At 38.5% G+C, this 24787-nt stretch overlaps 1 protein-coding gene across 9 annotated transcripts in view; it reads right to left on the bottom strand.

Annotated features, from left to right (window-relative positions):
• Positions 1-24787, bottom strand: part of RBM20 (RNA binding motif protein 20) — a 110643-nt gene that overhangs the window by 58188 nt on the left and 27668 nt on the right. Inside the window, exon 1 of one of the 9 annotated variants that reach the window (XM_077930228.1) lies at positions 16613-16743. The exons of the other annotated variants lie outside the window; for them this stretch is intronic. The gene's annotated coding sequence lies outside the window, so the exon portion shown is untranslated. Of the gene's footprint in view, positions 1-16612; positions 16744-24787 lie in introns of those variants that run through there. 9 annotated transcript variants of the gene reach the window in all.

The following is a 24787-nucleotide window of genomic DNA, read 5'->3' as shown; positions in this document are numbered from 1 at the left end:
AAGAAAACCTTAAATCTCCTTTGATTGCTTAAAGCACCAGTAAGTCGATCACGGTATATGATAGTGTAGTCTTTAATTTTACATTACTGCGTGTTAAGTGCTCTCAAACACTCTAGGGGCTTGCTTTGCAACTGAATTAACTTTAGAAGGCTGCTCAGAAAAGGCAAACACAAATGCTGGTGTTAAATTTGATGTACCAAGATTAGAAGATATAATATTTCAATATGAGAAAATGAGCTAGATAAGCATATCTTCATGCTCCGTAAAGTTATAGATATGGTTGCCAGACATCAAAAACAGCACACAGCCAATTCGAAGATTTGCTTGCTTAATGCAAATAACCTAAAATAATTAAAATATTTTCAGTGCGATATGAAATTAATATGGGTCGCCAGTGAAAAAATTCTCCTGATCCACAGACATACACACAGACTTCTTGACCTTTACAATTATGCCCAACACTGGGATGCAAGCTAGTGTGGGGGCACTTCTATTTACAGTAACAATAAATCATTTTATGTTAGCTACTGTCTATGAGTCTGAGAGATCAGTTACCATGGTCTCTGACAGATATCTGAACATTTCTAGTACAGTATAAGGTTTGTCTAATTAAAAGGCATAGTCACAATGTTGTAAAATGAATATCCAACTCACTCTCACTCTCTCTCTCTCTCTCTCTCTCTCTCTCTCACACACACACACACACACACACAGAGCAGGGAGGCATGAAGTATATTTCTGCTCATAACCTTAAGAGTTAAGCCAAGAATAATATTTTGTTTTCTCAAAGTAAGCCTCACTGGTTTGTTATTTTCAATACTATCTTCTTATAACATCACCATATTAGAATTTCTACTCATAAATTCAAAGCTTTTTTTTACAAAAAAACTTTTGAGTCACATTTGAAACACTGTACTTACTCTTAAGCACTTAGAAAATGTTAGGAAGAACAAACAATTGTATGTGGGACAACGCCCCCTCCCCAAAGATTTCATAGTGTAAGGAAAACTCATCAGCAATAATCCAACAAAGTATGTCTCCTAGCACAAGCATTTCCACTAGTGCACTAGAGTGCCCTCTCCAAATCTCCTCCAGAGGATTGGGAAAGCCCCTGAACAGATTTTGGGGGGTTAGTAGTGAGAGGGAGGAGAAATTCCACTCAGCATTCAGAATACCTTCTGCTAACAGAAGTACTTCTTTGGATACTGCCCACGGCTTCTATTGGTTTATGGCTGAAAATAATATCCAATGGCTATTGTCTACAGGACACCAGGCTTGAAATTTTGGGTAAGAGTTGACTGAGCTCCCACATTAGCACTGCAGGGCATCTTCATATAGATGCTGCTCAGGTTGTCATGGAAAGCTTGAACAGATGGAAGCTTTCCAATAGGAAAACCCACTAATATGCAGTTGGCAGAAAATTATTTGGACAAGAGACTCCCACTTGCTGGACTCTCTGGGTTTTTCCTTTCCCTGGACTTTTCCTTTCCTTTTCAACCTGTGTGAGAGTACAGCTTTTTATGCAGCATTCACAAAGATCCTTGACATCTGACTGGACAACAGAAGGAATGTACACTTAAGTTAACATTGTATACTTTTAAATGTAATGCGAGACTCACTGGGGTACAAAGTCCTGACTTCACATATACATTGATGGGGCAGTGACTGATGAGAGAAAAAGATATTGGGGTCATGGTGGTTAACACAACGAAAATGCCAAACCAGTATATGGCAGCTGTGAAAAAGGCAAATTTCATGCTATGGATTACTACCGAAGGGACTGAAAAGAGAACTGACAATATCACAAGTCCTTTTTACAGCACTGTAGTACAACTACACTTCTTCCATTCTCATAATACTAAAATCTGGGATCATCCAATGAAGTGGAATAGAATAGTGGAAGATTGTGAACAGACAAAAAAAGGTACTGTACTTATCTAAGAGTGAAATTGACAATGATGAACTTCGACTGCTTTAAAAGGGGATTCAATAAATTAATGGAGGATAAGGCTGTCAATGACTATTAGCCATGATGACTATATCCTACCTCCATGATGAAGGAGACAACTTTGGGAAAGGACTATTACCTTCATGTCCCGCTTGCACGTTTCCCAGAGACATCTGGCTGACCTCTATGGGGAAACAGCCTGGCCTTTGGGCTAACCCAGGAGGGCTCTTCTTATAGTTCTGAAATATGTTCTTTTGTTTGCTAGTGCTTATTTTTCGGTGCTCTGCTGATTTCTATAATTTTGAAAAATTCATTTGTTTTATTAATATATGTTATTTTCCCTAAGAGTTTTTGAAACAGAAGGGTAATATATGTGTTTTTTTCATTCAAATAAATAAAAAGAGTGAATCCAAGTTATATTTTTAATTATCAACTATTAACAAACACTGTAACACAGCATAGCAGCACACAGAACATAAAGAAAAACGGAAATCTTTCCCCTGGAAAATGGAATTAAGCCAGTGACCACAGGAAACTGGTACTGATATGGAAGGGATTACTAACCATGTGTCCAGGCAGAATTAGGAAAAAAATTAAGTAATTCCTGCATAGGGAAATCATGCCTGAACAAAGAACAGAAAGCAAAAGAAATACAGGTACACCCCAAGAAAACTCCAGAAACAAACTAATTTAAATGATCATCTGTCTTATGGGATAACTTTGCACGCCTATCATTATTAAGAGTACTAATTTCTCTGAATTTTAACTGATCCAGGGACTGAAGACTTGGCTTTGCTCTCTGAACGATTTTCACAGTGCTACAGCCTTAAAATCTGTTGGGTGTGATCGCTTGCAGACACAGCAGATTTCCATCTGTCATCGTTATCAAGCTGTGGCTGTCAATCCCAGAGGTTTCACGGGAAGCCCTGGGGTTACCAATCAGCCTGACCTACTGTGCACACGCCACATAGCAATAAACCATAACATTATTGTTTTTATAACAGCATTGGGTTTAAAGCTGCTCTTCTGTATTCAAACCACAGGACTTTTAGACTCCCCAAAATGCATGACTGTGACATGTGGTGTATCTGGCCACTTTTGGCAGGTTTGGGTTGCTAAAATCAAGATACATTGGGTATTTCTAATATCTATCTATCTATCTATCTATCTATCTATCTATCTATCTATCTAACCTGGTAAAGTATTCTAGATATCTGACTGTTGGATGGCCCAGATAAATGGGTAAAAAAGGAGGAAAAATTGGACAGGAATGGATAGTTTTGAAGATGTGTAAAGTCTGTATTTCATTCATGCTATTTCTGAAGCACAAGACCACTGGCAACTAATCATGATGCCACAAGTTAGGAAATTACATCATATATTTGGCAAATATTACAGGATATAAATAACCTGGAACAGCAAACTGTTCACAGAAAACAGATGCAAAAGGGAACTAATTTACATCTGAACAGCAGGCACTGTATAAAACTTACAGGTCTGTCACTTTGAAAAGTAAGTGTCCTCTACTTTTAAAAAAGACATGTATTAGCAGGGAGACTTCCAGTCCAGCAAAGAACAAGGAATAACCCTGTGCTTTTGAGATGCTGAGGTACTGAGGTTAATCTGATACTTTATGCAAGGCTATCAATGTGCAAACATAAATAACATGTTCCCATTCCCAACATTACAATCTTTAATGTGAGCAAAGGAATAGAAAACATGCTTGTTAATCCATAGCACTTCACTTGTTAATACCTTTAATGGCTTCCAATGAAAAACTATCCACTTCCTACATAAGAAAAAAGTTTACCACAACATCCCCTTTTAGTTACGCCTGACCTGTTCACACCCAGATTTGTAAAGTATGGTTGTGACAAACATATGTCTAGAGATACATACAGGTACACTCATCAAGGTACACTCATTCAGGTACACTCATCATGGAGCTGTAATTGGCTCCAGTTCTTTATTTGGTATACATTTGACTGGAGAATCCAGTTTTGCCTCCCCATCACAAGTGAAATGGCCCTTAGTCTACACCTACATCAGTAATCTTCACATTTCCCGTTGAATTTTTTTATCCCTCCTACACTCCCTGTAGAATCTTGCAGTGTACTGCACATGTAAAGCAACATCCTCGCTTTCACTGAGACAAGCTGTCTCTCTAAAAAATAATCAGTAGTTTTTACTCTAGATAGTGTTACTCATATGTGCTATAATCTTCAGGACTGAACAATGACCAATAATCCAAATAATTTCCACACAAAGAAACATTTGTCAAGCCTCATTCTTTATAATCAAGTGATCTGAGAACAGCAGACGCAATCCTGTGGAGACTGCTGTGATATCCAGCCAGGGCACTGGCCCACATATCTGTCAACAGCAGCTACTGACCTCATCTGAATCACATGATCTTTCACTCCAAGATATGGTGTAGCTGGGAGTGCTGGAATGAGCCTGGTATGAATCCATCAACAAGAGAACCTTTAGGGTAATAAAACTCTAAGTGCAAAGCTTATTTTATGCTATGTGCTACATTAGGGAAGGGACAGAAGGATGAATCCTCTCTCTCCTCCACTGCATGCATGCATGCATGCACGCGCGCGCACACACACGCACACATGAGCTACCAACATGAGTTTGACCGAACTGCAGGAGGCAGTGGAAGACAGGAGTGCCTGGCATGCTCTGGTCCATGAGGGTCATGAAGAGTCGGACACGACTAAACGACTAAACATACACACACAGTCATGCACGTGTGTATGCGCGTGCGCACATGCTCTCACATTCATGTGCACACAAATGTACAAATGGGCATACCTACACATTACACAATACACACAGGCACACAGTGTAAGTGAATCGAAAATGGCAGAAGGAGTGTCCTTTAATGCTCTCTCTTCCATGCACACATCACCATGTCTACCTGCTCCTTCCCCACACTATTTTTCTCCAGTTCCCTTTTCTCCCAGAACTCTAAATGCCCTCCTTACCCCTTATCCTTCCAACAGATGGGGCAGTGGCAAGAAAAAACAAAGAAGGGAGGCAGTAATCTCTAATCAAGTAGAGTTGCTGAGACTGCCTTGGGGCAGAACTCAGCTTATGTGCTAAGCCATATCAAATCTCCCAGATATGAATGCTTAGCAAGCATTGCATTGCTAATGGGGCATTATGCTTTTCGAAGTGTAGAGAGTCCCTCTCATGGCTAGAGGTCTTCAACTGCCCTGACTGACTTTCTAATTTTTGGTTTTGGTCATACAGATGTAGATTAACTGAGTTAAGAAGCAGGTTATAGATTAACAGTGTCTTTTCAGTATTAAATCTGGGGCAGTTACTCTTTCCCTTCCTCTTACACAGGGGTCAGCAAACTTCTTCAGCAGGGGGCCAGTCCACTGTCCCTCTGACCTTGGGGGGGGGGGCAGACTATATTTTGAAAGAAAGAAAGAAAGAAAGAAAGAAAGAACTAATTTCTATGCCCCACAAATAACCCAGAGATGCATTTTAAATAAAAGGACCCATTCTACTCATGTAAAAACACGCTGATTCCTGGACCATCCACGGGCCGGATTTAGAAGGCAATAGGGCTAGATCCGGCCCCCGGGCCTTAGTTTGCCTACCCATGCTCTTACATGTCTAATTGGGATTGTGCTCCACAGTGTGAGTCGGCCACAGTGGAAAAGCAAGAACAACACTGAAATGATAGGTGGGTAAAAACTAATCACAGTATTTATGTCGGTCCCATTACCCAATCTAGGGAAATCTTAAGGAGTGGAAGGCAAATTGAAGACAACCAATACTGTGACGATTCATGCCAACTTGGGATGAAACAGTCATGCCAGCACCTGACCTGTGCTAGACCTTGAATGTACACTCCCAGGACTCCTTAAAGTGATTTCCCAGTGGAATCTGGAGAACCGACTCCACTTACGCTCTGCTATGAATCCTGCCCCATGTTTTGAACACCAACCTGAACAGTTGTGACAAAAACAGGTAACACCAAAATTGAACCAATAACTAAATACATTTTATATTGACAAGGCAAAACCGCTCACTAGGCCAAATGCGATTGCGGGTAAAATTCCTTCCCAGACCCATCAACTGACAGCTAGCATGTGTCCATAGCAAGGTAACTGATAAACAGTGTAAGATGAGAGAAGGAGCACAGGACAGTGAAACTGGCACTAGCTGAGGTCTAATTGGTCATCTAAATTTATTGCTTAGAAGTAGACTAGATGGGATAGGTTCTCCATCTAGTACATGCCACAGTCACGCCTTGGGGAAATCAGAGGGTGCACCTGTTTGTTCCCCTGGTGGAGGCTAAGCTGCAGCACAGCCAAGCAGTGGCTAGACTGTGTCATCGCGGGGCTGCACAAACTACACAAACTACAGAACTCTCTGACTGTCTACTGTCCACCCCCAGCAATACTGGGACAAAAAGGGGCCCTTGGTAAGCAGGTTGTTTATACTGTACCAGGATCCCTGATGAAAGCTACACAATATTCTTTATACTTTTAATAAAAGCACAGAATTTAATCTGTAAGGGATTTATCAATTAGGTTAAAAATAAATGCATGAATATTTCAGAATAAACATAAAATACATGAATATTTTCCTGCATAGCAAGGAATGCCACAAACATTTAGCTTTTAGCTTCATTTTGCATTTTCTGTGCAGTCTGGTTTATATTACTACAATGGGATCTAGTCACATGGGCGTAGCCAAAAGGGGGTGGGAGAGAAGCTATCCCCCAAATCAAGTAAATAAATAGAAATTCTTAACTAACAGCTTGTTCTGCCCCCGTAACGAAAATCCTGGCTATGCCCATGTCTAATCACATAAACTCCTGGAAGGAGTTAACATTTCAAGTATACCATGAGTAGCATAACTACTGCCAGAATAGTGATATAAGGCTACAGTGTCAGACACACAGAAATGGCTAGAGATCCCCAGAAACTCATGTATTATTTGGTAACTATCTGTGGCATTTTCCTATAGAACACAGATATTATTATTGTTACTAATTTTTTTAACAGCCCTTCACTCTAAGGTCCCAGGGTGGGTTACAAAATTAAAACAGAATATTTTAAAAAGTCGAAAACAACTTGCAACATGACTATACCTGCATATATTTTAAAAGAATACCTTAGTGGTGAATTCCCAACAAAACATAAAAATACTCATCCAGTTAGTTAACATTAGATATTGCAAGTTGTATTTTGTACTAACTGCAGTTTCCAAAGGTCGTCCCTCATACGCTATAACATATTTCAGTAGTCAAATCCAGAGGTTACCATGGCATTGATCATTGCGGCCAGGCTACCACTGTCAGGCTACCACTGTCGTGGCATACCAACGAAAGCTGGTAGAAAGCACAGCATATCATGGAGGCAGGTAGGAGGGCAGATGGTATGGAAATCCTGTCTTCACACAGATAACTTCAGTCATTCATACTATTGTCATGCTTTCCTGCGGAGGTGAGTTTTCAGAGCATGGAGTTTTAACGTTTGAATTCATATAATGATAAGAAACATGGAGCTCTTCAGCTCCAAAAAGTACAAAGAAACATACTCATAATCCTCACACAGAGCACTGCCATGCAAAACTATTTTCCAGTGGCATCTATATTGATTCGTATGTGTGTCTAAGATTTTATTCTGTTCTGTCATCCGTCATTTGTATGTGTACACACACACACACACACACACACACACACAGAGAGAGAGAGAGAGAGAGAGAGTATTCCTACATTTATATTCTTCCCAGGGTAAATATATACCAAACAGTTATTTTTATTTATTTTAATCACAAAATTAAAAATGTAAAACAGAATTTAGAAAAGTATAATCTTGACTATATAGTAATGAAATCAACTAAAGTGTTTATTGGCTGTTAAATCGAGCATAGTAAAAGTGGCAAAATAAACATTTTAACAATATGGCTTATCACTTCTATGTTGCATTATTTATTTCAAGTGAGAGTTGTTTATTACAGAGCGTTATAAAAATCACATATAACTTTTTCTGGCCAACTGAAAAACTTCCCAACATTTATTGCATCTATTTGCTACAGAAATGTATAGATGGACTGCTCTTTTTGAGATTTACAGTTTTGTACAGCTGCTGTGTTTACAATACACACACAAAAAAACCCACAGGGCATTACTAAAACAGTAGACAAATTATTTGGGAAATTAAACACCACCATCTGTACAAGGGAAGCACAAAGAAAAAGCACAGATCCAAATTTGAGAATAGATGCCTGATAGAAAAGTTTAATATGAAAGATTAATCTTTTAAAATCAGGAATGTGTGGCAATTAGACAGTCACACTTCAGCATTCCTACTGCTCACGCTATAATTAATGTAATACTGCATTATGCATTATGGGTGACTGTTTACTATAATTTCTGAATCAATGCCATGGCTTCTCTTACACAAACAGGTCTAAATATATATTTCTGTCACATTCAAAATTCAGAATGCTCTATTTTCAATGGTTTCTCTAAATCATAAAATTATTTCCTTGATTATTCTTGTTCACTACCCTTTTGCTTCCCTTAGCCGAAGCTTAGATTCAACTTCAATCTCCTTTTATAACTGGATAAAAGATATCACAATGCTGAAGACTACTGCACAGTCATTTTTCCTGAAGTAAACAACATCAAACAGGGCCCCGATCTCTGATATTTCTTTTTTTTAAACACACACACATCTCTAGCCCTCCTAGAAAATTATGAAGCAAAATGTGCAGGTACCTCCTAAGCGAGATCTGAGTTGCCTGGTTGCTTCTGCTCTTCAGTGTTTTTAGTCAATGAGTCAACTGGCAGATGCGTATGGTCCAAAAGAGGTGCTGCTTTCCCCTATCTTTTTAGCACACTTTTCCTGCTTCTGTCATGTTTTCTACTCCTTGGAATCTTCATAGTTTGTCCTTCCTCCCCCCCCCCCAGCAACTTTGATGCATCTTTCCTGTATGAGGTTCATCTGGTGGCCAGGTAATACCTAACAGTTATTTTTGTCAATAAAACTACACAGTATGTGCAGGTGAATGTTAAAAAGTATCAACTCTCACCCACAAACACTAAGCGCAAAATGTGAAAACTTTGCAAAGAGGCTTAGACAAGCGTCTTGCTGCCCAGGAGCTGAACGGCAGGCAAGCATTAAGAATTCCCTACATAGTTAACTTACAGTGCAATGGAATACATATCTACTTAGAAGTAAATATATGTGTTAAATTGGACTTACTCCCTGGGATTGCAGCCTAGGTTTTAGTTTGGGGTTGGCACTGGAAGAAAACAAGGTTCTTGTGCCTTTAGCAGCTGTGTGGTAGGCAGAAATTCAGTAGGGTAAGCCTTTTCTAGTATGGAAATACAATTATGGGGAAAGTTTCACCCATTCACATTCTTTCTGACTCGTTTTCTGTAGCCTCTGGTTTATTTTTGGGCCACCTGCAAATGAGGACACTAATTTGGATATGACACAAAACAAATGCAATTTTTATACAAATCTGTGTCCTCCTCTGGAGATTAGTCAAAGGACACAAGCCACATACAGTGTACAAGGTCCAGAGAATTCTGTTGGCACTCTGCAAGCAACACTTCAGGCCAAGAGATGTACCAAAAAACTTAAGGTGAAGAGGCCAGAAGGAAACATCAACATTGTCTCTTCCCCAGACACAACAGTCTTTGAAAAAGACCCATGGGCCTGTTCACACTTTGAACTTACCTGCCTCAAACAACTCAAAAAATGTATGGTGTCTCTATATTGCCCTTTCCCCTCACCACACCATTGGGCTAGCTTAATCACCTTGTCAGAAAGGGTCCTGTCAAAATTTCCAAGTAGAAAACACGTAAATGGTGTTGGTGAGAACATTTTCCAGACTCCAGTTCCTCTTCTATGTCTAGTTCCTCCTTCCATTGCAAATGACAGGACAGAGGGTGAAGATAGAGAACTCTCATCCACACCACTTTCACTATCAAGAGCAACAGAGTAGGCAGTGTCCCATTTCCTTGGATCTGGATGCCCACTCTACTCCTCATAAGATCAACTCTCATTTTTATTGTTCCACATCCTGGGAACATCCAATGACACAATGGCTGTGTGACAAACTCTATCACACAAGGGAATGGTGCAATTAAACCATCATAGCCAGAGTTTTTTCCTTACTCATGAGACATTCTGCAAAATAATGCACAGGCAATATAAAGAATAAAGCAGATTAGTGACATTATGACAGTGATAGGAGAATGTTTTCATGTAAGCATTCTAAAAAAAAAAAAGGTGTATCACCATTTTCTCCTATTTTATAATATGAGAAAAAGCATAAAAACTTTTTGTGAAATATAACCTGCTGCTTCTAATCATATCTCTTGGAAATATAACCAGTGAATGTAGAGTTTTCTGAACTACTGGGGTGGCCTTGAAACTTAGCAGTTTCAACCCATCCAAGCTCATAATGCAAGGGCCAGCAAATGAAACACAGTTTGGTTTGACATTCCAAAGAGAGAGGCCTGGGGCAAAACTAGCATAGTAGATTTTCAGATTATCAGGAAGGAATAACAGAAGTGTCAAAGCCTGGGTTATTCCACAGAGAGACATTTATCAAACAAGACAGCTGTTCTGAATCCACCATCTCCCTTCCTGCTGGAAGGGTTGCAATATTACTACAACAGAACATGATAGGAATGGCCAGTCACGCAGGCATAGCACACATGGGAATCCCGCTCTGGAGAAAATGTTTCAAGTAGGAGATTCACTTTGATGTGCTTTGAGAAAACTCCATATTCCCAAGAAAGTGAGAAAAGTGGGGAGGTACTTTCCATAACAAAACTTTTTCTTCTTGTCCTTCAGATTTTTGAAGAATACAATCTTGTATACCATATTCTTCACACTTCATAAAAATTATCAACAAAGCCACAAACCTTTTGTTGAAGTTGGGGGGGGAAATTATGTACCCTTCACTTGGACTTTTCCATGGGATTAAAACCTCTAGAATATTAATATATTTGACGGTTTACATTTTGTTATATGGTGGTAATAGACGGCTGACCAAAAAATGATATACAATCCAAAGCATAGGTTGAGAACAAGTCACATACAACAACAAAATCCAACTTCAACACTTGCTTATTGCTTCCACTGTGCGTGACTTGGCAAACATATGCATAATGCCAGCTTATGTCCAGACGATGTATCATACTCCTGGAATAAAAATGGAGTGACTCCTAGGAGCATATGAAATTACTGGCACAGCTGAGCAACAGCAAACTCTTTCTGTCATACACCTTCAGAGAGCAGTCTTTCCCTAGTATACACCTTAGTTCTCATATATATCGGACAAGCATACAATTAACACCAAATTTATAATATTATTAGATCTTTAATTATAGCATATTTTATATTAACGGTATTTATCTCTGCATTTACAGAGCTTTTTTCTTATCAGATTCCTTGTGATAGTTAACTGCTACTATATGCTAGAGATTGTATCTGATTATATATCTCAAATATTGGTAAAGGATTCAGTTTTCTTATTAAAGAACACAAAGTACTGTATATTTTAAAACCACTGCAATTTTTTGAACATTTTGTGATTATAAAAACTCAAGCTGAAAATATAAATATAAATATAAATATAAATATAAATGGCATTTTGCATAGAAATATAAGAAACATTGTTAGTGGATTATTTTTTTAAATTCTGAAGGTACCATGTTTAGCAATAAATATTTCCAAAGCTAACCTAGTTTAAGGAATCTGCATTTTCACAAAGTTCCTATACTGATCAAATTAGATGGACAGAACAATCCAAAGAAGGGGGTCGGGGAAGAGGGGGAGTGGGTGAATTGAACATAGATGAACTCGTGGCCATTTTAATAGGATGCAATTTTGTAGCTCTTTGGTTAATTATTTTTATTTGAAAATCTAATATTGCTTTCCATTTACAAATTGCTCTTGTTTTTCATTCATATGTTTATTTTATTGTAATATTTCAGTTATAGCTCAGTCTGTATACTTTCATCATTTCTGTGCCCTGATTTTAATAAAAAATTCCAAATTATTTTTGGTTTGACTGGTCTCTTTCTGATTACCACCACTAGCTTACCAGAGCAAGTTCAATGGAGAGAAACTTAAGAACCTATTCTTAAGAACCTATTAAAAACAAGAGCATGGCATTGTGATTCCTCTTTCATACATTTTCACTTAAGTTACTGCAGAGATGAGGAACATGTGGTCCTCCAGACGATGCTGGACAACACTCTCATCATCCCTGACCACTGATCATAGTGGCTAGGGATGATGGTACTTGGGAGTTGATCAGCATCTGAAGGATCACAGGTTACGAATCCCTGGATTACTGCACCCTTCCTCATAGCCAGTGAGAGTGTGAACCTGGTTCACATAAACTATATCAAGACAATGTTCAAGCTGCTGTCTACTATTAGGAGTCTCCTGAAGAATGTGGAAGCAAAGGCAAAATGCCAAGTAGCCCCCCAAAAAGGTCTACACCTGAAATTTCATTCATTGAAAGTGGGGTAAGTAATAACATTGTGGTATGGATTTTCACCTCCCAGCAAAAGTTCAGTCAGTCTTGCTGTCCTTCACTGGTGGCACTGTGGTCTAAACCACTGAGCCTCTTGGGCTTGCCAATCGGAAGGTTGGTGGTTTGAATCTGCACAACAGGATGAGCTCCTGTTGCTCTGTCCCAGCTCCTGCCAACCTAGCAGTTTGAAAGAAATCCAGTGCAAGTAGATAAATAGGTACTCCTACAGAGAGAAGGTAACCGGTGTTTCCATGCGCTCTGGTTTCCGTCACGGTGTCCTGTTGTGCCAGAAGTGGTTTAGTCATGCTGACCACATAACCCGGAAAGCTGTCTGTGGACAAACACCGGCTCCCTCGGCCTGAAAGCGAGATGAGCGCTGCAACCCCATAGTTGCCTTCGACTGGACTTAACTGTCCAGGGGTCCTTTACCTTTTACCTTTATTCAGAGGCATAGCACTTCCAGGACTGCAGGCATAGACATTGACTAGTAGCCACTGAAAGCCTTATTCTCCATTATATATCTGTCCTATTTTCCAAGAGGAACGTCTTAATCCCCTCTTTAAGCCATCTAAGTCAGTGGTCATCATCACAACTTGTGGTAGAGAATTCCATAGTTTAACTAGGTACTTTCTGGTTTCTGAGTGTGCTGAGCTGTATGATAGTGCTAAGCAGAAAACAATTTTAAGTATGAAACAATCCTGGTAAGCACAAAGCAATGCAGTAAGAGAGCTACTGGATGCTCACCCTGGAGTTCTTCTCTTGCTCTTTTGTATAAGAATATGACTCGCATAACTGTTACAGAAGATGGATTCTCAAGGCACACATTGCTTATGATACAGGATAGAAAAGCTAGCAAAACTATGCACCTAGCCACCAATGCCTTTACGAGCACATAGGACTCTGCATTTGGTAATCTCACTGAGGAACTAGTTATCAACAATGTCAGTTATATCTTATATTAAAATATATATTTTGTATTTAAATTTTAATATTAAACATGTCACAAGTTATTATTTCTCCTTGGATTGCATTCTCTACATTTGTTACAGTATTTTGACAAAATGATACATGAATGTTATTCTAAGACAACTGTACATAATTCCAAAATCTGAACATTTGTGAGTGTTGGAAATAAAAAACTTTGAGTTGTCAAAAGTTCCGAAGCTGTTTTAACCACAAAACAAAAATAGCAAAAACTTTAACTGTTATGTATTCCAGTTACGTATTCCTCGCTCCTTTTCCAATTTATGAAGAACTGTCTATTAAGAACAGAAGTTAATTCATTTCCCACCATTAGTCTTTATGATTAGCTATGGCATCAATTTTGTCTGATACTGACACCTCTCAATACTCCAAAAAATTGAAAATCCATCACTCCTACTGATGTGGGCTCAACTTTCTAATCTGAACACAGAAACTTATGTTTTCTATCATAAATGTGTTCCCTAGTCAGATGTATTTACTTTACTATTAATGCTTTGAAAACAATGATATCCATTATTCTTAAAATCAAATAGATATTTTAATGACATAAAACATGATCAAAGCACTATTTCAAATCAAGATCAAAAGAGATGCCAGTTTACATTCAAGTGAAAACTGAACCTTAGCTGTCATTGAGCCACCAAAGAGGCTGCAGCTTTGGTCAGGCACAAAACTAAGGAAGCAGATTTTGAGGAAGAGAGTCGGATAGGCGATACGGTAAACTCATCAAGAAATCTCATATGAAATATCACTCATTGCTATCCATAAACATGAGCCTGGTTTAGATATATTCAGTTACAACTAGAGAAGTGTATAATTAACTAGTTCATTACATGGAATGACTAGCACATGTGCAATCTTATTTATGATCTCTGCACCTGTGTTTTCTTTGGTTTAAGTTATAGTAGTGATCTTTGAAAGTACATGAGTGAAGTATCTTAACTTAAACAGCTGACACACATTAACGTATTCTAACAAGTGAACAGGAAGGCAAGGCATAGAACCATGGTATTTTATCAGTAAACTAATAATAATTCATCAATGTATTTGTTCAGATTTCAAGCCTCCAAACCATATAAGGGTAATTCCAGCTATTCAACACAATCACATATTCGGTCATCAGCCGCATTCACATGTGCTGCTGCTGCTTGTCCCAGTTTGAAGAACCAGAGTGATGCTGCGGTTAGAACATTTAACAAGCACTAGGAAAAAACAGCTTTAAATCTCTGCTCATCCATGTAGCTCACTTGGTGAGCTTGAGCCATACTTTACCTCTTAGTGTCCCCTGATGATTATTCCAATAGAGGTCAACTGAAACTAACAGTATTTTATTGGAACAGTACTGAGGATGTGATTTGTAATACAAATCCAAAGGGGAAAGCATGCCTATTTTAAAAACTGTTTCCACTCATACTTTTCAAATTGTTTGTTATTTTCCCCCTTTTAGTTGTTTACAAAATAAAAAAAATCAGGGCAGTGCTAACCCATATAATTGCAGCAAGAAATTCCACTGTTATACAAATATTTCCTGCAGTAAATGAGTAAAGTGCCTAAAATAAAATATAGACGCACAACTTTAAGCACCCACATTATATACATCTTGGAAACCTGTTTGGCACAGCTCTCAGTGAAGGAAGAAACAGCAGAGACAGAATAAATCTGAAGAATCCAGACTGCCTAGTTCCAATGTAGCAAAGTGTAACAAATCCAATTTATCAGCTTTCAAAAAGTAATGTATTTGTTGGTCTGTTTCTTTACAACAATTAACTTGTACACACATCTCCCTTTTATAAGTACAGCTTTCTCCCATATTCATTGTACACAGTTTATGTATCCAATTGTCTTCAGTGGTACTTTAATATTTATATCTAAGCTTGTAACCTTAAATATAGGATTGTGCTGTAGCTATGCATGCTTTGAAAGTAAATGTATGCATAGTGTTGCAGCCTTACTGGACACCCAGTCTTCTTGAAATCAACAACACTTACTTGCAAGTAACTACGGTTAGGATTAGGCTATAAAAGAAAAAAAGTTTCGGAGAGTGCTGGTTAAAATACTAAAAAATAATAATAATGTTCTAAAGCAAAAGGAGCTTCACTCACTTATCACAAGAGTCTGATTTAAATACAGATAACTTGTTTCTCCTGAATCCAGAGACTATGAGCCAACTGCTTCCAGAAACTCTTTAGTAGCATATTTAAGGCCTGAATCTATGAATTATTAGGCCAGCATGTATATCAGATTATTAAAAACTCTAATCCATCTCTCTTCACTACAACCTCATCGCAGAACCAAAAGCAATAATATCTTTTGTTTAGGATTTCTGCAACTTGATAAAATATATAAAGTCAACTGCCAAAATTTATTAAAAATAAATATATTAATTTGGCATTATTTTCTTTCCTTTCTCGGTACATATCATGCAATTAATTTTGGCATATTGTTTTGGTAGTACCTTCTAGTTACAGTTGTAAGTTAGACATTTCCTTTAGAATGAGGCATTATTATTTCAGCAAATTTATACAGTTGCTGTCCGCATAAATGAAGCATACAGAGTTATATTAAGGCTAACATTTTAAAATATGTCCTCCAAGAAGTTTAATACCATTTTGTTAGCCACTACCTAAAATAAGCCGATTTAGAGTACATGCACAGTTATTCAGCTCAATTTTTGGCTTACAGAACACATTTTGTATATTCATACTCTTTAATGAGTAATGTGGCTTTTGATCTACTGTTGCAACTATTGTTTAATTTGTTTGTCCTGGGTAACACAAACAAACATTTGATTAGATATCTCACATTCAGAATCTTTTTCATTAAAGTTCGATGTACAAACTAGTGTTCCATTCTTTTAGCCTTCACTGGGTTTATCGGGGGTGGGGATGTTATCATATACAAGCGCATAAATGTTGTTTCCATGATTAAGATTAACCTGAATGTAGTACACGCTGACAAATAACATTTGCATTCTAAATTGAAGACCAGGAAAAATGCGGGAGCAGGGAGAGTTAAAGTTCATCACATTCTAAAATATATAAAATACAGCTTTCTACACATCACTAACTAGTTTTCAAAGCTTTACATACCCAGTACCTTTGTATGTTTCAAAAAGCTTGTTAGTAAGTAACCTAAATATACCTGTTTGTGACCTTTCAAACCTTCTAATGTTTTTTTTCATATATTCCCCCAGCCCATTTCTTTACTTGGGCCTCGATAGCAGCCATGACTGAGTAAAATTAAAAATAGAAATCCAAAAGCTATGGCACTATCTAGGTATTTAAATACCACAACTATCTATGTATCCCCCTATGACCTACCATGGATAATGATATGCTGTCAACAAAGAAAAGGTGATAAGGTTCTCTGTTTCTGCCACTTGACCTGACAAAAGCCAGGTCTGGTTAATCACTTCAATGTCAAAAATAGATACTCTTAACTGAGAAAGCAGCTGCACACATTTCCATAGTTATGTCAGATAAAGTCAGTTCTATGGAATCTATTAAGCACTTGATATAAAGGAATCTGGTACTGATATTACCTCTTTAAAAATATCCCTTTCTCCCAAAAGCCTTGAAAAAACAATGCAATAATGAGCATTAATATGCAGTTTTTCAAGAGAAATCATTATAATAATGGGGACTCAGTAGTTGGCCCAAAGCCATATTCCTATCCTTTAGTCCAAAATACAAATGCATAGGATCAGGTAAATAAACACATCAAGTGTCTTGAAGCCACGACTGTCACAATCATGGCATCACTACCACTTCCTGGGACAATGCACAGTGGCAAAGATGTTGGGTCTGTGTCAACACATTGACAAGCACATGGAATTGGTTGCATCCTGGTAAGCAGCAGTGACAGCACTGTCAGGAGGACAGCTCTGTGCGCCCACCCAATCTCATGAGTACAGCTGAATACGGTCCTAGCACTCTCACAGCTCTTCAGAATGTGATCCTAAGCACTAGGTTAGATTGAAATAAATTCAACTAAAAATAAAGAACTACTAACCAGGGAGACCCAAAGTTGTTGTTGAGCTTTTTGTAGGGACGCCCCATGATCAACCATTAGATTGTGATCGACCTGTTAGACATCTCTGGTTTAGAGTACTCCAGAACCCTTCATTAGTTAAGATGCTACCCAAAGAGTAAGGCTGTACAGTGGTACCTCGGGTTAAGTACTTAATTCGTTCCGGAGGTCCGTTCTTAACCTGAAAATATTCTTAACCTGAAGCACCACTTTAGCTAATGGGGCCTCCTGCTGCCGCCGCACTGCCGGAGCACGATTTCTGTTCTCATCCTGAAGCAAAGTTCTTAACCTGAAGCACTATTTCTGGGTTAGCGGAGTCTGTAACCTGAAGCGTATGTAACTTGACGCGTATGTAACCCAAGGCACCATTGTATATTTAAAGCACATGGCTTCCTCCAAAGAATCTTGGGAATTGTAGTTTACCCTCACAGAGCGACAATTCCTATTACCCTACATTTCCAAAGATAGGGAAAATAATAAGCTTTACATGTATGGTGAGTACACAGGCTGAATAAATCTCTGCTAAATGTTGCTAGCTATAAGGCTACACACTTAAAATTACATGATAAAACAATGTGTGGCTTTCCTATTTTTGAAAACTTCCTAAAGGTAAACAAATTAGTGAATGTTTACTCTTGGACAAAACCAACTGTGTGTCTAGCAATAGCTTGTCAAAGTTTCAAGAATTCATAAGTTGTACATTATTTCTTTCCATAAATGAGCTACAACTGGTTGAATATAAGCAACATGTGTTCAGCTACTGCATTATTCCCCTTCAATTGGTTAAAGGGCAAGCCCCAGAATACTAAATTCCTACCAATAAATCTGAAATAAAGCCTTGACAAGTGGACCTAACAAAAACAGGCATTTCCTTTGACACTTTAACAAGACACAGAGGAGAGAAGAAATTTGTGGAACCTTTATTTCTGAGTCTAGGCTATGAGGTAAGGCTGATTATTGCATTGTTTCTTTTCACCATCTGGTTATGTAGCCAATAAAGCTAAAGACTTTGAAACTGAAAGTGTTCTTCAAGATTTTATGCCACTACACCTGAGCAAAATGTTTGCTATAGAAAACTTGCAGCTTGCAATGTGGAGAGAGCAAAAGGTCCCCTGAAACTGAAACTTCAAGCTCACATTTCTTTTCTTCACTTCTCCCAGTTGTTGAATAAAGCTAGCGCCACTTCTTGTCGAAGCTAGCAGCAACTACAAACAAACAAACAATCTTGGAAGTCCTCTCATCATTCTGAGGGAATGCTTGGGGATTTAAAAAAGGCAGTTGCCATCCACTGAGAGGACCATTTCCACATCTGGTCAAATTGAGGCAGAGAAATTGGAAGGGTTGTTCCAGTTAGAACACATTGAAAGGTACAGACCTCCGCCACTGACTCTAACTGCTTTGTGCATCCTACCAGATGAGTGTGGGGCTATAACTGCCACAGTACTGGCCAAGAGCACTTAAAATGACAAACAGATAAGTGAAAATATGTGAGTAATGCAAGATGGCGAACATATATAACACAATCTTTTTTTGTCTTTTGCAGAAACATATACACCAGCCTATGGCTATTTGATGTCATCCACAAGCAGCACCTCTCAACATTCCAAAAGTCTAGCTCGGACATATTTTAAAAAGTCTGAAATGGTTTTTAAAAATACAAATACAATTCTATTACTTCTATTCAACTACACCAAATCCTAAAAATACACTGCATTTGATATTAAATTACCTAGGAACTTCTTGCAAAAATTTAAAACTCTACTCCCAAGAATAAGGTAAAGGGACCCCATATGCTGAAAATAGAATAGGAAATAAACCATATGCCCTGAAAAACACAAGAGGTACACAAACAAACAGGGGGCGGGAATGCAAACTCTTAAGATAAGCAACAAAATATTCTGTGCATTCTAAACTAGTCCTTATAGTAGGAAGGTACTGCATATGGTTGATTGAGAATTTATTAGAATGCAATTTATCAACTAGTGAACAGTTTGTGTTACTTAATACACAAGATTTCTTGTTATACGAGAGATTTAAGAGGTAATCAATCTTCTGGTATTCACTGCCTGCTGACTTGTTAATCTACGTTATTCATAACGCAGTAACGGCGAGTTTGAATTAAACAAGTTACAGTTGTATTAGGCTCCTGAGCTTCCAGGGGATGTTTTTAATCTTGCTGAATGAATCAGCATAGTAAAGTTACATCATTTTGGAAAATATTGCAAGAAAACAACCAATAATACCAAAATATCAAGCGCATTAGAATCAATTTGAGTTTCATAACAAATTTCTGCAGACTGATTGTTATGTGAATGGTGCACTGATCCCTTGGGTGGGTTATGTCGATCCTCTAGGGTCCACAGACCACCAGCTGGGAACCACTGGTCTAATCATTTGCAGTAAAACTTTCCAGATTTATTCAAAACAATCACAAAACATTCTTTTAACATGTAATATGTATATATCTATTTATGTATATCTATATTACTTGTATGTTTATTATCTAAATATAATACTTTTGTGGGGCTGCAAAAGCTTATCATAAAATGATGAGTTTGTTCTGAAATCAACCTTAATTGATAGTAGCATATTTAGGACTGTAAAAGCAATTATAAAATGACAAGGCTGCTTTGAAATAAACCTGACTTGATTTATCAAGCCCAACAGCTGTTTGAATATGCAATGAACCGTGAAGGAGTATCACTCAGCATGGGGCTCAAATATATTCCCTGCTCCACCAAGACTGCTGGTCAGAAAGTGAATGACAGGCAGTTCACATAAAAAAAGGTTGGGACCTGGAAATCAGGTTTCTAACATCTTACATATAGAAGATGTTATGCATAGCCAAACTTGGCCCTCCAGATATTTTGGAACTAAATTCCCATCATCCCTGACCACTGGTCCTGTTAGCTAGGGATGATCGGAATTGTAGTCCCAAAACATCTGGAGGGCCAAGTTTGGCCATGCCTGTTTACAGGAACCTGCATTCAAGGGATGATAGGGAGGGGGAGGGAGGGTGCATCTACTCTATGTTGAATGGAACAGTGTGGGTGGGAAATTCATTAGCTCAGAGGTTTTGAACCCTGAGCTGGAACAGGGAATTAATACAGTTGTCCCTAGGCATCCTCTCTGCAATGCAGTGCCCACCTGGCTCTCTCATCTACCACAGACTATGTAAAGTCAGTGAAGCCAGTTGAAGATTCAAGTTGTGGTTTTTCCATGACATCCAATTGTGGCAAAGAGATCATTTGCCCAGTAGAAGCTAATGACTACTTAACCAGGAAGTGTTGCATGAGAAAGGCTTCTAAACATAGTTGACTGGTATGGAATCAATACAATACAAAACAAACAAAACAAAGGATAGTCAGGCCTGAATGCAATGCTATTTTCACAAAAATATGGTTTGAGACAGACAATATCAGTCATGGCAGCCAGAACACATTAGAAATTAATATAACAAATATATTATGTTTCATTCTTTTACAGTATTTTTGTGTTTAAAATGTTATTCCTAGAAATGTCACCAAACATATTTCACTAATTCATTACACATGCAATAAAAGAAAATTGGAAGAAAATTCATGTTACAGTCTACTCCCATGTACAACTAAATTATGTATAACCAATGCATGGTATGCTACTTAGGAATCATTGATAAAAGGAATCTGTACCCTCTTCCATAATGTACCAACTGTTTCAATAATCTAAACTAAGCACAAATATTTGAAATAACTTCGCATTAAATAATAATATATTTTAATGGCAGGACTGGATGGCAGGACTGGATGAACAGATCTCCTATCTTTTTTCTTGAAAATCAAAATAGAACACCATGGCTAATTAAGCTAGAGTAACAACCAACGGGACGCGGGTGGCGCTGTGGGTAAAACCTCAGTGCCTAGGACTTGCCGATCGTATGGTCAGCAGTTCGAATCCCCGCAGCGGGGTGAGCTCCCATCTTTCGGTCCCAGCTCCTGCCCACCTAGCAGTTTGAAAGCACCCCTAAGTGCAAGTAGATAAATAGGTATCGCTTTATAGCGGGAAGGTAAACGGCGTTTCCGTGTGCTGCGCTGGTGCTGGCTCGCCAGAGCAGCTTTGTCACGCTGGCCACGTGACCCGGAAGTGTCTCCGGACAGCGCTGGCCCCTGGCCTCTTAAGTGAGATGGGCGCACAACCCTAGAGTCAGACACGACTGGCCCGTACGGGCAGGGGTACCTTTACCTTTACCTTAACAACCAGTAATGTAAAACAAACATTGTTAGAAGTAATATCACAATTCCACATGAAATTATTTTGAAAAGCAGCTTTATACCTATCCAGAAAAACACCATAAGCACTCTCTCTCATTAATTAATAAAACCCCCACCCATTGTTCCATATACATATCACTTGCTTTGATAAAACACGTTACTGGGCACTGTGTGAAAACTGCCACATTGCAACAGGATTGTATCCAACTATACTCTACTTACAGCAGGCACACTTAAATTAATGGATCTGTGGTAGACATGTCCATTAATTTCAGTGCACCTATTCAGATTGTGATTAACCTAGTGCTGTGTCCCTGCTCACTTCACTCAGTAATCCTGCCTATCCCCAGCCCCCAACCCACCATCTTCTCTGCCAAATCCACTACTCCTTCCCATTAAAGTTAGTTGTCTGTGGCTCACCTGAGCCACCTGCCTCCATCTTCCCCTTTGCTTCCCTTCTCCTCACCCTCCAACACTGCAGTAATGGCCCAGCAGCTTTCAGTAGGCTGTTGTCATGCTGTACCTTGTGGCACCACCTGTCAGTCACCAAACAAACTGCTGCATGATGGCAACCTTACCTTTTTATTATATATAAGATAAGGTATACAATCAACAGTTTCTGCTGAAATACAAGAAATTGTTTACAAGATTTTAATACTGCATTATCCACTCACAAGTCTGAAGTTACACTATAATGAAAAATCCACAGTGCTGTTAGTAAGTGCCAATTTACACAGCTGTTGGAAAGACTAGCCTATGCTGACTTCAGTCGAGGGCTTCAGTCAATACAGAGCTGGCCACAGGTTAAATTCAATTCTTGGTACATCATTAAAATCCCTCTCCCAGTATATAAAAAACCAAAACTGGGCTTAATGTGTAATTCAACAAGGGAGCTGAAGCAACATTATGGAGCTAAAACTGCAAAAAGTCACAATAAGTCCTTCCAGTGACTGTCATGAAATGGTTATGTGAATCATCCAGTTCCCCTCATGTGTCTGGCTACAACAACTTAGAATTCAGGTTCCTATCCACAATAGTACCTTTTCCACTGAAAAAAATCTATATATTCATAGATGACTTGATATTTACTTTGAGAAATGTTTCCAACCAAAAAACTGGAGCACAATCCAGCCAAAGTTAGGCCCTTTAAAGTTCTAATTATTTCTATATGAAAGAGCCAATGAAATTCCATATATTGTGTGATTACTCCCAAATTGCAAACTAGATTTCAGTAATTTTAACAATTAGATTCATAACAGCAAGTATGATCCACATACAATCTAAAATCCCATTGATTCCAAAACCAGAGATTAAAACAAATGCTAACTAATCCATTTAAATCAACAGGTTAAAAGTACTTAACCTGGACTGGACCATGCCCTTCATTCATCCAGTTTCCCAGTATATAAACACTGGCAAGATCTGTTAATTGCTAATGTGCTCTTCAAAACCAGCTTTCCATGGGAAATAGTCAATCCTGTAGGCATCTTAACTTAATGTGACATTGAGAATGACTCTCAAACCAATGATCTACTTTAAGTACTCAACAGATTGACTGTAATAAATACCTAGATTAAACAGCAGGAAGATTGGCATGTTATAGCAGCTTTAATAAAGATTAACTAATGCATGCTTTGAGCACCATTGTTATGGAGCTATGGAAGCAGCATTACAGTTAAAATGTATCCCTTTTTCAACACACCATTATAAAGTCTGAATGCTCTTTTGTTGTAGACAGGGGGTGCCTCAATCAGCACTGAGGAAGCACATAACTGCCAACTAGCAGTCTGCCCTCGATTATAGTTGAAGCTCACACCAGGGGCTGCTAGTCAGTCAGTAACTGCATATTTGCAGGGTACTAAGGTGCCCTCTGCCTCCACTGCCTAGCAGTTACGGGCAGGAATTCCATTCTTTCCATTATCACTGCACAGCAATGATTGGCATTTTCCACTAGCAAATCACTTGACTATCCAGCACTGTTCAATAACTCATGGAACAAAAGTTTTCAGTTTCAGTTTTCAGTTTCTGAGAGAGAATGGATTTTTCACATGAAGATTATTATGGACCATAATGAAAGAAAGCTAAGGGGTAGGCAGCCCAGAGGCAGAGGCTGAAGGAAATGTAATGGAAAAAGAAAGAAGTAGGAAGAGTAAATGAAGAACAGAACTTGAGGTAAAGGGCAGAGGAGGAACTGAGAGAGGATGATCAGACATGATTCTGAATAAACTTCCTAGAGCTTAAAATAAACTTGATGGGGTCAATATTACAGAGGAGTGGAAGTAAGGAAAGGTGGTCAGATTGGCAAAAGGAACTGACAAGGTAGACAAGGAAGAGTGGCTGGGGAAATCCAGCCAGATGGGCGGGGTATAAATAATAAATTATTAAATTATTATAGACAATGACCTGGTTCTAACATAAGCAAAAGTGAATGTTTGTTTTCTGGTTGCAAGCCACAATATGAAGCCATGTTTATTCTTTGCTTATGATCCATAGCTTGCCATTATGGCAAAACTGAACAGCCTTGCTTGACCATAGTTTTTTAGCCAGCCAATCACATATGTTCACTAAACTACAGAGGCACACGGCAAGAACAGCTGGAAAACAAGCTGTGGCTGGTCAGCTTGTTTGTGAGGTGACTCCTGATTTGTTGAACAGACCATGGTTAAAACAAACCATGCCTCAGCATTATGTGGAAATACAAGTGAAAAGTGTGATCTGGGGAAACAACGGGTACTAGAGAAATGGAAGGGCCAAAGAAAAAGTATGACTGGGAATGTGTACTACAGGTGCAGTGAGAAGTGGGAAATAGGAAATCAAGGAAGGACTAAGGACTGTACCTAAGGTTTCAAAGTTTAAAGCTTAGTCCCTAATAGGAAAGTGCTGTCAGCTGTCATTTCCAATGCCACTGCAGCAATGTGACCCAGCAAGACAAAAAGACTAAATGGCAATTAGCAGTGAGGGTAGAATAGGAAAAAACCTGAATTTTACATCTGAACTAACCAGCTAGTTCTTTGACTACAGGCTTCTAGTATGTGCA

This window comes from Podarcis muralis, chromosome 6 (assembly GCF_964188315.1).
Source record: "Podarcis muralis chromosome 6, rPodMur119.hap1.1, whole genome shotgun sequence".
Taxonomy (NCBI): Eukaryota; Metazoa; Chordata; class Lepidosauria; order Squamata; family Lacertidae; genus Podarcis; species Podarcis muralis.
The sequence above is the reverse complement of the archived record's forward strand: the minus strand, read 5'-3'. Positions and strand labels throughout refer to the sequence as shown.